Source organism: Camelus ferus, chromosome 17 (assembly GCF_009834535.1).
Source record: "Camelus ferus isolate YT-003-E chromosome 17, BCGSAC_Cfer_1.0, whole genome shotgun sequence".
NCBI classification, from domain to species: domain Eukaryota; kingdom Metazoa; phylum Chordata; class Mammalia; order Artiodactyla; family Camelidae; genus Camelus; species Camelus ferus.
In genome coordinates, this window is record NC_045712.1 from 9,863,535 (window position 1) to 9,878,288 (window position 14,754).

At 39.8% G+C, this 14,754-nt stretch overlaps 1 non-coding gene across 1 annotated transcript; it reads right to left on the reverse strand.

Annotated features, from left to right (window-relative positions):
- Nucleotides 1-13,884: 13,884 nt before the first annotated feature.
- Nucleotides 13,885-13,991, reverse strand: LOC116657333. Its single transcript, XR_004312453.1, has one exon. It is a non-coding gene; the product is annotated as a U6 spliceosomal RNA (small nuclear RNA).
- Between the last annotated feature and the right edge of the window lie 763 nt (nucleotides 13,992-14,754).

Below are 14,754 nucleotides of genomic sequence, written 5' to 3' on the forward strand. Positions count from 1 at the left end.
AGAAGGAGATCATACTGAATATACCACTTCATCACCTACTTTGCCCTTTCATGTAGTATTATAAATAGCTTTCCCTGTCTATAACATCATTTTTGTTTTTAAAATATACTTTCCATTAAGTAAATTTACTAGAACTTATTTTTCTAATCTCTCTATTGCTGGACCTTTAGGTTGTTTTCAGTTTTTCACTATTGTAGGTAAAGATAATTCTGCTGCTATCCTAGTAACTAAATCTTTGCTCCCATCCACAATAATTGCCTAGAAATCGAATACTAGACAAAAAAGCAGGCATGTTTTTGAAAATTTTCTAAGAGGGATCTCTCTAGGACACAAATCTCATCTTGTCTTTTCCCTATTTTAAACCCTCTCAGAATCCCCATTGTTCAGAATAAAGTTCAGGCTCTTTAAACAAATGCATGTATGTATATGCATGACTGGGACATTGTGCTGTATATCAGAAATTGACACATTGTAACTGACTGTACTTCAATTAAAGAAAAAAGAAAAAAGATCAGGCTCTTTAACATTGGATATCCAGCTCTCCGTGTCCTGGATCCTCCCATCCTCTTGACCTTTTCTGAGATCACTCCCTGACTTCGGTATTAAGTTGCTTTCAGTGACCCAAACTGCCAAAGTTCCTGGAATATGCCATGTTGTTTCTCTGTGTCTGGAGCACCTTTCTTTCCTCTTTGGCCCAACACACATCTTTAGCCTTTAAGACTCAGCTCACGTGCTATCTTCTCCAGGAAGCTTTGCTGTACACTGCCAGCCTTCATCAGGCTCCCACACTGGTTTACAGGCCCCATCCCTAAGTTCCCTAGATACACTGTCGTCAGTACACAGTATTGTAATTACTTGCTTAACTTTCTATACACAACTACCACCACCTTCACAACCCCTACTCCCACCACCACCCCCGCCACACACACACACACATACACACACACACACACACACACACACACACACACACCTAAAACACCCCTATCCTTCCTTGCCCAGACCGTGAGCGTCTACAGGCCTGGGACCATGCTCACACTGGATATTTAATAACTATCTACTGAATAAAACTAATGGATTAGCCATCAAGTAAAAGAAAAGATGTTTTCTAGCAAACTCACAATGTTCCTTTTTGTAAGGACAACAAGGATGCTGCAAATGAAAATAGAACTTTTAGTAGGTTCTCCACAGTGCTCATTTGTACACGTAGGCAAATATTGACTGAACAAAATAACTAACTTCTCCATCACTAATGTTCTATCCTAGTCTGAATTAATTTATCAGAGCAGAATTTAGCCTGTCTCCCAGTGGCAATGCTGATAAGGACGCTGAGATCTCTTCATTAGAGCAATAAGCGGACATGTTCAGACTTGCTAGTGGGAGACCCGGAACAACACCATGCTCGAAAATAACCGAATGAATCATATTTAGCACTTATTAGAGGAACTAAAATCAGAAATCGAAATAAGCCAAGACACATGCACATTTCCTGTCGTGAAGCCTGCAGGGGTAAACCTCAAGGGATTTGATGTTCCCAATCATGTTGACACAAAACCCGTAGAAAGTTTTAAAACACAAGGACTCATTTGTCAGGTTGCAGATGAAAATATATTCATCTTTATTTCCCCCTAGAACTCAATAATGCATAGGGAGACTCAATGCACTGCTGTTAAACTGACTTGCCAAAGTAATATGCTAAAATATTAAGCCCCAGGGGTCAACGGTCAAGTAGCTGGAAAAACAGAAAACTTCTGGCCTAGGGACGGGAGAAGAAGGGGAGGTCTCCAGGGACTTATTTCTTAAAGATGTATTAGACTGAATGTCAGAGGGTGGTAGGAGGACCATTAAGGAATTCTACTTATAAAACACACAGATAGTGGTTGGCAATATGACATACTCCACACAAGACTTTTGTAAATAAATAAAATAAATAAATCTTTATTTCTTGATCCATTTAAAAAATACCTGTGTAGTACTTACTCTGTATCAGTCACACACTGAGAAAGATGAGTTGATTGATTCAGCTAAAGCTTTCCTTATATATACTTATGGTCTTATAGTATATACACTGATATATTCTTATTTCCTTGTACTTATTTCCTTATATATACTTATTTCCTTATGTATAGTTATAGTGTGACTTTCTTTTCTTTTTTTTCCTTGTGATGAGAACTTTTAAGATCTACTTGCTCAGCAACTTTCTTTTTTTTTTTTTTTAATTGAAGTACAGTCAATTACAATGTGTCAATTTCTGGTGTACAGCACAATATCCCAGTCATGCATATAGATACATATATTTGTTTTCATATTTTTTTCATTAAGGTGATTACAAGATACTGAACCTAGTTTCCTGTGCCATTCAGAAGAAACTTAAAAAAAAATTTTTTTATATTATAGGTTGAGATTTACAAATGTTAGTCACTGACATTCTTTTCTACATCAGAAGGGAGCACTGGCTGGCTTCGATCTCTGGCTCCACCACTTACTGGCTGTGTGATGCTGAGTAAGATTCCTAAATCACCCTAATTCTCAATTTCCTTATTTGTAAAAAATGGGGTAATAAAACCAAATTGGTGTTTGTAAGAATTAAATAAGGAAATCAGTATTATGCACTTTGCTGTGTGTTGGCTGAAACTCGTAAGAATTGTTGGCTAATTTATGTTATTGTTAGCTCCTGCTGTTGTTCTTTTTAGTCCTCTTTTGACCACACCTTAAATTAGCCTTTAGGAATCCACTGACCTGTGTTTGAGGCATAAAAGAGAACAGAACGCTTTCTGTTTCTCATGTCAATTCTCTTTTGGTTGAATGTTTTCAGAGACCTTTTCTTCCCATTATGAAATATATTACACTTTGGAAAAGTGCATAAGACATAAATGTATTCTTTCACAAATAATGATCTCTGTCCACTCACAACAACTTCCCTCAAAGAGGTAACCGCTTTCATGGTAATCATTTCTTTTTCTGTAGTTTTACCACCTAAGTGTTCCACTCTAAGCAGTATAGTTCATTTTTGCCTATTTGGGGGTTTTAGAGAAATGAAATTATGGTAGCCAGCTTCCAAGATGGTGCTCAATGATCCTGATGTCCTGATGGTCTCTCCTCACATTAATTCAGGGCTAGTTTATGTAACCAGCTTCTACAGCTGTCAGAAAAGTTTATTGCAACTTCTGCCTAGTTCTCTCAGATTGTTCAAGCTGTGGGAAGCATGAGGAAACTACAGCAGCCCTGTGCAGAGTCCTGATCCCCCATCCCAAGTCAAACCTTCAGATAAGTGTAGCCCAAAAGGGCATTTGGCTACAACCTCATGAGCCCCCCGAGGCAGAAATGCTGCAAGCCACTCCCAATTATCTGACCCACAGAAACCATGAGTGATGATAAATGATTTCTGTTGTATTAAACCAAGAAGCACTGGAGTATAATTTGCCATAAATAATAGATTAAGTAATCAGAAACTGAATAGTATGAATCTGAGGATTCTTCTACTCAAAGTTTTTAAAAGATACATCTTTATGATAATGTGTGTGACTTAGTTTGTTTTTATTACTATATAGCATTCCATTGTATGGATACATTTTGGTCTTTTTTTTATAAACATTTTTGTCTGTGTGGTAAACTCTTAATCAAAAATGTTACTTTTCGATTGGAGGGAGTTTTCTGCAGGTATGGGAGGGGAAGATAAATTGCATTTGACACCTTTGAGGCCAAATATACCATTAGTATTTAATAATCCAAATACCTTGAATAACCAAAAACAAGAAGTTTTTGGAATGAGCCTTATCTCTTTTCACTGTCAACATAGTGATCCTGAGTGACAACCTTACTAGTCCTTCATATCACCTCAGAGAGACACTAGACTTCTCTGCCTTTCTCAAATAGAGACTAGAAGGGAGGATGGGGTGAAGACATACTCTCTGTCCCCTGGGTTATATTTTCATCTTACTGACAATTAAAATAAAGCAAGCATGCTTTTAAACTGTTGCAGACTCAGAAGCTCATATTTTTCTTTACATAGTATATTTTGAACAGCTTTTCATCTTGAAAATATACTTATCATAATGATTAAGCCTAGACAGTATTCTATTACATCAAGAACATATAAAGTGGTTATGAACAACTCCTAGATTTAGAGGTAAATTTTTAATGGGTTTGCAAATACCCAAAACATTTACGAGAAATTGTATGTACGATGTATGCACATTTTTTCTAGCAAAGGAGCCTACATTTCTTCTCAGATTCTCCAAGAATTAAAAAATAATTAAAGAAGTGGGGGGAAAAAAGAGCTGAATCACTGTATGAAAAGCTGTACAAGAGATGGCATGACTCTCTAATCAGTCTCTTCTTGATCACTTCGTTTGCATCCAGTTTTCACTGTTATAAACAGTGCCGTAAGTACATTTAGGAGTTTTCAGTTTCACTGTCTAGGAAAACATGAAAGGCATGGAGCACTCCTTGTGTTGAAAAACTGGTGAACATGCTGCAGTTCAACCACCTGTGCAGAAGGCATTCTCATCAAGTCATCAAAGTAGAGATTAGAACCCCCCAGACACTGAAACCCCATGAGCTCAATTACACAAAGCCTGTTGTTGGCTGCCAAACCTAAGACAGTGACAAGCAGAAGCAAAGCAGAAAATTCAGAATAGAAAAGGAGAGAGAAAAAGACAGTAACAGGATGGAGGAAAAGAAGGAAATTCGTGCAGTGAACACTGGTTTTTGACTGAGTCAGCCTTCCTTCCTTCTTTCCTTCTGCTCCTAAAGGCACTCCTTTTTCCCTTTGGGAAACTGCCCCACCTCCATCACAGGTGCCATTGGTACAGCTGTCAGTCAACAGTAGCCAACTCCCTCTGGTCAAAGGAGTGAAATGCTGACCCAACCTAGACCAAAAAGCTTCTCTCACTCAGAAAGCTGAATCTCCTACAGAAACCCCAGGGCGAGGAAGGCCCCTGGAGCTGAGTCATCCAGTAGATGCATCCTACAAAATCAAACTATGAGTTCCTGCCACAGAGAGTCACCCAAGGACTCCTGGTTCCTCCTGCACTTCCCCAGATGTGACTGTTTAACTCCTTCTTCTGGTCTTCAAGCTTCACAATATTCTTCCAGTTAATTCCTTCTTTTTGCTTCGGTTAGTGAGAGCCAGTGTCTGTTGTTTGCAAGAACAGAACACAAGTCCTAATACAGTTAGAATTAAACCCAAAGGTACAGTGAAAACAAATGGCCCACCCCTTGACTTTTGTTGTTGTTTAAAACACACCCCCCTCCAAACACACACAGGTCCTAATGCCAAGATATCCATCTAAGGTCTCACAACTATTGGTGATGGAGACAGGATCAGACACAGATCTCTCCTCAATAGAATATAAAATTCTTAAGGACAGAAACATTGTCTTATTTCATGGTGAGTACTCCATCCCAAAAACAGTGAGGGGCACAACCTAGGTATTCAGTAAATGACTGCTGTGAATGTTGTGCTGTTGTTGTTTTTGTTTCCTGACTTAGAAGCAAGGAGAGATATACATGAAAGACATACATGAAAAAAAAAGCACTTTGCAAGATGCTATGTATTGTGTGACCCTATTTTGGTCATTTTAAAATGTACTATAATATTTATAACTTCATTGTGTAAAAAAAGATCTGGAATTAGGTTCCCCATCATACCTGTTAAGAGTGGTTATCCCTGGCAGAAGAAAAGAAGTAAGCAATTTTTTAACGTTTCAGTGTTATTTGAATTTCTTGAAGTTTAAATATATCACTTTTGTGATATAGAAAATAATTGTTTAAATTAAGGAAAGGGAAGGAGGGAAAATAAAGAGAGAAAGAAGAATGACCCTTACTGGTGGCACTCTGCCACGGATTCCTCATTACAATGACCATCAGGACTGTTCACCAAGATTCCATTTCCCTCCTTTCAGGCACAGGGTAAGATTGAACTTCCCATACACTTGAAATCAGACTTGACCACATGTCTTGCTTTAGCCAAAGAAATAAGAACAGAAGCAAGTCATTTGGCATCCAGGCAGAAGCCTTTAAGGGTCAGTGTGTAATCTGTCATATTCTCTTCCCTCATCTACAGCAATCACCAATGGTGGAGATTCCTTATGGCCTGGGTCCCTAAGTAACGATGACAGGAAAATAGCTTCCCCACCAACGCCAACTCATGACAGACATGGAGCATAAGTGAGAAATAAACCTTTATTTAAGCCACCGATATTTTGCAATACGTATTTTTATAACCTCAACATACCAAGTCATACCAAGGTAATTGAACTGCATGCCCTTGGCCATATGGCTACTTACATCTTCCTAGGCAACAAATTCTTGGTTCAAAGCACCAGACGACCCTGAACAGCAGTCTCTCTATTGTAAATTCTAGGGACAGAGAAACTGATTGGCTCTAAATAGGTCATGTGATTGACCACTCTGGTCCAATTAATGTGGATGAACTCAAGTTGTAGAAATATGGCTGCCTGGGGTCCAAACCTCTGTATTTATGGAGAGGGGCAAGCGGGATTTTGAGAGGAATAGGGTTAACATGTAGATGCAAAAATCCTCAGCAAAATATTAGCAAACCGAATCCGACCACACATAAAAAGGTTCGTACACTATGATGAGGTTGGATTCATCCCAGAGTCACAAGGTGTGAAATGTAGCATGTTATGTTTCAAACAATGGAGTTCTTGGCTATATAATCCCACTCTCCACGTGTGAAGGAAAAACCGGGCTGGTCTAACAAGATAACTCACAAGTCTAGGAATGTGAAGGAGAGGCTGGGCTGGTCTAACAAGATAACTCACAAATCTAAGTATTTGAATACTGATCTGAGTTCTGCTGGACTAACTTGTAAATCTAAGTTAATTAGTGTTGGTTTGCTGTTTATGTGTTTTTGCTAGCCAGCTGGATTTTCAAAGATAATATCTGGCTTTGGAATGTCGGTTTGCTGCCTCCCCACCTCCACTTTTGTGATGATAATGCTGCTAAAGCTGTTCCATGCCTATTGGCCGAATACCCCAAGCTTGTACTTTACCCTATAAAACCTCATGCGCACGTCTTGGAGGTGCTCAGAGCTTCGGAGCAGAAGCCCCTCTGAGCCCGCCGGGGCGTAATACATCTGAGTACTCCAACCCTCCGAGTGGTGCTTGTTTCTTGACTGGCCTGTCGTTTCCGTAACACATGGACATACAGGGATATTTTCAGCCCAAGACCCAGTAAGTCTTTGATTTGTTTGTCAGTAAGGTGAGAGCTCTTGCAAGGACTGCTTGAAAAATAAATACACCATTGGTGAACTCCTTGAGGCAAAGGGTGAACAAAGGAACAAGTGTCAGGATGAGTAAATACTAAGCTGGGAAGGAGTTCCCTTGGGGTTTCCAGATGGTGAAGAAGTCTAGCTCACTCTACTCAACGGTGTCCAGCAATAGCAGGATGTTAACAGCCAGTCCTGTTCAAATCTACCTCTCTGCCTTGAGGCATTGGAAATGACAAAAACTGTGTCACAAAGTCACAGTCTACAAATAGATACAATTTCTGACACTGCACTGATGAACTAAAATTAGCTTTTACAATGTAAGAACTGCCTGGGACTTTCAATTGTTTTGATATTTAATCTAGATGCAATTAATACACACACACACACACACACACACACACACACACATTAAAGTGACTGGAAAAAATACATAACAAAACCAAAATTACTAACTCAGGTCATGTGCAAACACTTACTTCAATGCTATTTAAAATATCCTTGGGATTAAGGATGCAAAGTGAATCCCTTTCAAGTGCAAAGTTATCTTGTTCAGTTCACAGCTAGTCTCCTGCTAATCATTGCCTCCAGATCCTGTAGAGAGGGCTGATCACATGGATAATCAAGATTTGCTAAAAACCAAACCGAAAAAAAAAAATCTTTTGAGTCATCAGGTTGTAGCTGGAAAACTTAAGACAAGAGCTGCAGACTGCTATGAGTTTAAAAAGATCCCTGTTACGTTTAAGCCTGTTCTCTTGAATTTGACTCTGGAATGCCAGTGCTTCTCTTCTCACAGCTCTTATCTTTAGAGACAGAACCACACCCCAAACAGAGGCAATAATACATCTATCACACGAATAACGCCCTTACCACCTATGGGGGGAACACCCAGGAGACACCATAGATGACAAGGAGCAGCGGGTATGGCTGGGACCTTATTGGTCCTGTGCCTTTTTGCTCTCAGCTCCATTCCTTAGGGAACCACACTCCTCAGGCTCGATTGCTCTCTGGTTTTCAGGCAGTTTGGCCAATGGGAGGCACCTGCGCATGAGTGAAGGGCAAGAGGAGGTAGAATCTGCTGCACTTCTCTCCGCTCTCTGCTTCACAGGGTGCCTCTGACATGGCGCTGTCTCCCTTGTAGCTTCCCATCTGCGGGACAGCCCCTCTCTCTGACCCCGGTTCCTGCCTGGCAACCTCTTAGGGTTCCAGCTTCCAGCATATGGCCCCAAATCATGGGCTTTGGTAACTTACACTAAATAACTTATTTGGAAACTTTCTCTCCCCAGCCCTAAGGCTGGAACTGGCTTCCCACTATTTGTAATCTCACGCCCCTTGTATCACTTTTCAGCTTTTTCATTCCCTGAGTAACATGTTCCCTATGATAAATCCTCCGTGTGAGATATCTAGAGTAGTCGCAGTTGTCTTGTCTAGACCCTAAATGATGCAAGGACACAACACCAACACACACGCATTCAAGTCGAAAGTAACAAAACTAGAATTAAATGAGTAAACTGGATAGTCCAAAAAGTGTTCGCAGAAGGCAGAAATCAGAGAAGCCTAGACATTAAGTTTTCCTATGGTTCATCCTGGTTCCCAGTGTGACCTTCCTTCTACATCTTGATCTTACAGCTTCAGTGTCTACAGATAATACCCTTTTCCCCTTAGCATTATCCAGCCAAATTTCTGAGGACTTACCAAGTGATGCTATTCTTGGAATAGGACACTGGGCAGTCTATTCACTGGTTTTCCTTACTTTTGGTCCAGTCAGCCCTGGCCCCAAGAAGACTGAACACAGCAATAATACTAGCTGACATTCATTGAGCATTAACCCTGGGTAAGAAACTTTAATCCAGTTATCTCATTTATTTTATAAAATGACCTCATAAGGCAGGTGCTATTATTGTCTCCATTTTTAAGATGGGGAATTCAAGGCTTAGAAATTAAATATTCTGTCTCTGAACCTGGCTGCCTACTGCTGAGTCTTCTGTGAGGACTGCATCTTCCCTGGCCCTGTACCTCCTAGAAGGTCCAGGGAGTAAGTTCTAGTGGATAACTGGGAAGAGTGCAGGGACCCACAGGAGGGATCCTGGCTGTGGGATGTCTTCCTCATCAGGGCCTGGCATTTAAACATTCATTAGATTCTCCATTAAGAGAATGATAATAATAGAAAGCATAAACTTTTGTAGTTAGTAGCAATTGATTCCGTTTGGATTTTTTTTTTAATAAGAAAGTCCTTGGCCTGCTTCTAGAGGGATCTGAAGACCTTCTCTTGTTTAAAAGTGAACTCTATCAATACTGTATTCAGAGCCTCCACATGAGTGCTATTATTTGAAGCTCATTTGTAAGTTCTATCATTAAAAAAAAAAAAAAGGTGGAGTTACTAGATTTAGAAACTGAATAATCACATCCTCCCTAAGTAAACATCATGATCATCTACCTCCACCTTCACATAACATGTACAAAAAATACTGGGGGTTATTTTTACTGGATGCCCTAACTACAGCGCAATGCCCTTGCAGGGATCTCTCCTGCATATTATGCTGAAAAGAGTAAATACTTAATTGTTACACAGAGTGATAGATAAGCTTGTCTTTCTATACAGATACCAGCTGCGGCATTTTCCTTTTTCATATAATTGCACCTGTTCAAAGCAAAGACCTCTGGGGTTTTGAATGAGTCAGCAAAAAGCAAAATTTAGCCCACAACACACAAGCTCCCCCGCAACACATACACGTTTACACAGGTATATGCCTCGATCTGATCCCCTGGTTGGAAGACAGAACACTCAAACCTGCGCTTCTACCCAGGGGTGAGGATCTATTTGGAGAATGAAGGATGAAATCAAGAATTTAAAAATACAGTCCAATGAGAACCGCAGCCCCTTGTCAACCCCGGCTGTGCAGAACCACAGGTGGTCCAGTGAAGAAGACTGAGGAGGAAGTCATGTGACCATCATTGACATTAGCTCTCCAGAGTCCTGCCAGCTCTTTGGAGCAGAGCATTCCTGCAGGAGGATGGAGTCCCAGGTTGGAAAAAAGAGAAACACACTTCCATACTTGATGTACATCAAGAAAGCCAAGAAAAAGTGTCTTGTCTGCCCCCATGAGCAGGAAGTCTAATCACAGTGTCAGTGGTCAATTCAAGCATCCTTCGTTTAGAATTTAAATGCCATAATATCCCATTTCATACCATGAGGAGGAGTTCTGAGGAAAACAGACAGTGCATCTGAACCTGGGTTAGTTTCAAAATTAAAATTCATTTCCTTAATTTCCAAATGCCATGGTGTTGTGAAAGGACACTATTGGAAAACTTAGCCTTATCTTTAACTCTGCAGCCTGGCACATTACTTGATCTCAATTTATAAGATGAGCATATTAATCCTTGCCTAATAGGCAGGGAAAGTTTTCAGTCATTATGGGCTGGTGTAGACCAATACAGCTGTACCATGTGTTAAAATATTTAGATATTTTTGCAGTGGTTGTTACAGAGCTGCATTCCTTGACCTCATGCCTGATCACTGTCCCCAGACTGCTGCCCTAGCCATCCAGGCTTATTTCTCAGAGTCTTCCTGGATTGGACCTGACCTAGATCTCTCCAGCAGCTAAGGAGTTAAAACCTGACCCTGCAGAGGGCCCCCTGAGACCCTGCTCCACTGCCAAGGCCAGTGTGGGCCCTAACCGGCCAGTGGTGCTCACCCCGATATTGGTTATCAAGTGGTTTGAACATGACCTTCACAGGCTGACTGTGGAGATGAAGTGGCATCATGCAATTGGACACGTATTAAAAGTCGTTGAACTCTCTGCACATCGTAAATATGTCCTAGAGAAAAGCTGTTTAGTTGCACAAGCTCACACTTAAGAGTAGCTGCTACGCTGAAAGAATAACATGGACTTTTAACTTCCAGCCCAGTGACATCTGCGGAAAAGGCACTGTTCATTTCACAAAGTCACACAAGACACAATCATCACCTTCAAGAAGCCTAGACTATTCTGGAGACCAGTTTGGAGAAAGGACATAGAAGCCAATCAAAAGAGCCTCCAATGACCAAAGTTTAAAAATTTGGGCAACACGACACATAACAATAGTACTGGATTATAACCCAAAGCATAACAAATATTTACATGTATGTAATGACATAAATACATGAAGAATAAGCAAATAAATGGGAGAGAAGAAACACATCTTCCTTACAGAAGAATTCCAGTAATACACGTTGATATTTTTTCCTCTCAGCTAACACCTCTGCGCTAGATTTTCCATTTTGGGAACTATTTTACTCCAGGATGGTGTTGTTTGGTTGCTGCTGAGCATGCGATCCCTCCCTCTTCCACTTCACCATGCACACTTTCTGAGTAGTATTTTGACCTCTCTTTTTTAGGAATTCACCATTATTTGTAACCATGGGGCTGGTAGACAGGGATGGCTATTCCCAGAAGCTGCCTCTCGCTGCTGTTTCCTGAAACAGAAACGGAGGAGGTCAAACCTTGCCCTCACCCCAACACATACATGACCACGAGGCCTATCTCACACTTTAAATCTCACATGTGTGATGCAAAGATGGTGGAAACCACTGGAGGTTGAAACTTGGGTGGTATCTTGACCAGAGCTAAGCTACGGTACCTGCTGCCAAGCCTGTGAGATTTTCTTATGTTCTATTTTTCAAGCCTGTTTCTCTAGCTTTCTTTTAATCCTGCAAGCCCTTGGTATCCTTCCCACTGGTTAACTCCCTTTCGACCTAAATCTGTTGCTTGCAAACAAGAAGCTGACGAATGAAGCTCTTTTATTCATATTTATCCACCTAGCTAGCGCAATTGTTCTCAAACTTCAATGTGTCTCAGAATCACCGGGAGTACTCGTTACAAATGCCCCACTCCCAGAGATCTCATCCACAAGGTTTGAGAGGGTGCCCAGGAGTCTGATTTGAGTAAGCATTGAAAAGCACAATGTTTTTACAGACGGCCAATAGGTACATGAAAAGATGCTCAATATCACAAATAATTAGAGAAATGCAAATCAGAACTGCAATGAAGTGTCACCTCACACCGGTCGGAATGGCCATCATTTAAAAGTCTACAAATAATGAATGCTAGAGAGGGGGTGGAGAAAAGGGAACTCTACTATACTGTTGGTGGGAATGTGGTTTGGTGCAGCCACTACGGAAAACAGCAGGGAGGTTCCTTAAAAAACTAAAAACAGTATTACCATATGATCTTGTGATCCCACTTCTGGGCATATATCTGGAAAAAACTCTAATTCGAAAAGATATGTGCATCCCAATGTTCATAGCAGCACATTTACAATAGTCAAAACACAGAAGCAAACTAAATGTCCATTGACAGATGAATGGATAAAGAAGATGTGAGAGATATATGTGTATATATATATATGTGTCCTATATATATATAGGAATACTACTCAGCCATAAAAAAGAATAAAATAGTATCATTTGCAGTAGCATGGATGCACCCAGAGATTATCATGCTAAGTGCAGTAAGTCAGAAAGAGAAAGACAAATAGCATATAATATCACTTATATGTGGAATCTAAAATATGATACAAATGAACTTATTTATATAACAGAAACAGACTCACAGACATAGAAAACAAACTTATGGTTACTAAAAGGAAAATGGGATAGGGGAGGAATAAATTAGGGATTTGGGATTAGCAGATATACACTACTATATATAAAATAGAAAAATACCAAGATCCTACTATATAGCACAGGGAACTATATTCAATATCTTGTAATAAAGCATAATGGAGAAGAATATGAAAAGAACATATATATGAATAACTGAATCACTCACTATGCTGTACACCAGAAACTAACAACATGGTAAATCAGGTATACTTCAATAAAAAATTAAAAAAAGAAAAGCCCAATGTTTTTACTTGCTGGTCTCCACTGCAATATTTTGAGCACTATACATGGGATTCACTGACCCATCCTCTTGCCTAGTGCAGAGCCTGGCTGGTGTGCCGGCTAGAATCACAGGAAAGTACTTTTAGACACAATGTTCATCCTCAGCCCCAGCAGCACTCCCAGGTGAATGCAAAACAACCTTCACTTTTGATGCCAAGATTGACCTCCCCCTCAAGGGCATACAGTATAATCTTGGAATTTAAAGCCTACTAAACGGTATCAATAACATATCATACAAAAATTAATTCTCATGGTCAAAGAAGTCTGGAAAATGCTCTGTATTATCGTGGTCCAAGAGAAATATAATGCAAGCTACATATGTAATTTTAAGGTCACATTAAATAAAGGTAAAATAAAGCAGGTGAGATTAATTCTAATGATGTATTTATTTCATCCACTATATCTAACATATTCCCATTTCAGGATGTAACCAACAGAAATGTTTAATGTCTATTAATGTTTGTCAAATGTGAAACTTTCACAAAGAAAAGATTCTCTACCTTGTCTTCCGTACTACATTGTGTATTTTCCACTTTCAGCCTATCTTAGCTCAGATCTCAATAGCCATGTGACAAGGGGCTGCCTACTGGGCAGCACATCTCTACATACAATATACCTATCTTAGGGAACACGGAGCACATTAATTCATTAAAAGCTTTGAGAAATTATATCCTGAGACTCTATCCTAAGATCTACTTAACTTTATTTTCTTTTTTTTTTTTTTTTTAATAGGAAACGCTTCACAAATTTCCATGTCATCCTTGCGCAGGGGCCATCCTAATCTTCTCTGTATCATTCCAATTCTAGTATATGTGCTGCCAAAGCGAGCACCTACTTAACTATCTCAGAAGTTCTAAAACCTGTTTCACCATGGAACACATGCACACGTGTGCGCACGCGCATGCACAAACACACACACGCACACACACACACACATGCTGATTTTGGAATACCTATTTAAATCTTACAGAATTAGTCCTTCTGAATACAATACTTTCAAAAAGAAAATCACTACTTAGAGATCAGCCTATGCAGTAGAATCTAGATGACATGGTGAGGGTGTGCACACAAGGAAATGTATGTCTGAGGGTGTATGTGTGGTATCTGAGAGTATTTGTAGGTATACATGAGCGGGGGTGTGTCGGGGTGTGGGTGTGAGGGTGTGTATGAGGCTGTATGAGCTGTGTTGAGAGAGTTGTGTGCTTGCTGGAAACTGTCAACAGAATTTTTTTTTAAGTAAAAATGAAATGTGTTGTTTTTTTCCCTCATGAGAGTCCCTAAGGTAAACTATTATTTGATCTCTTTGTTTCCTCATGAAAATTACATTCTTCAGATAAATACTTTAAATTTTTAGTCTATTTGTTTCTTAACACTAGAGGTGAACCAAAGAACAACTGCTTGGGGAAAGTAGGAACTGTAGCATGGATTTTCTTTCTGCTTTTGTGGCTGCGGTAAGATTAATAGAGTTAAGGCTACCTAGGTAGAATTGGGAACAAAAATATAATTAAGAAGCATACATTGAGCTTCCTTGTATTCGTGGTTAGAATGATACAATATCTTCAGGAGCTGGATTCCTGTCAAATGTTCCTTCTTA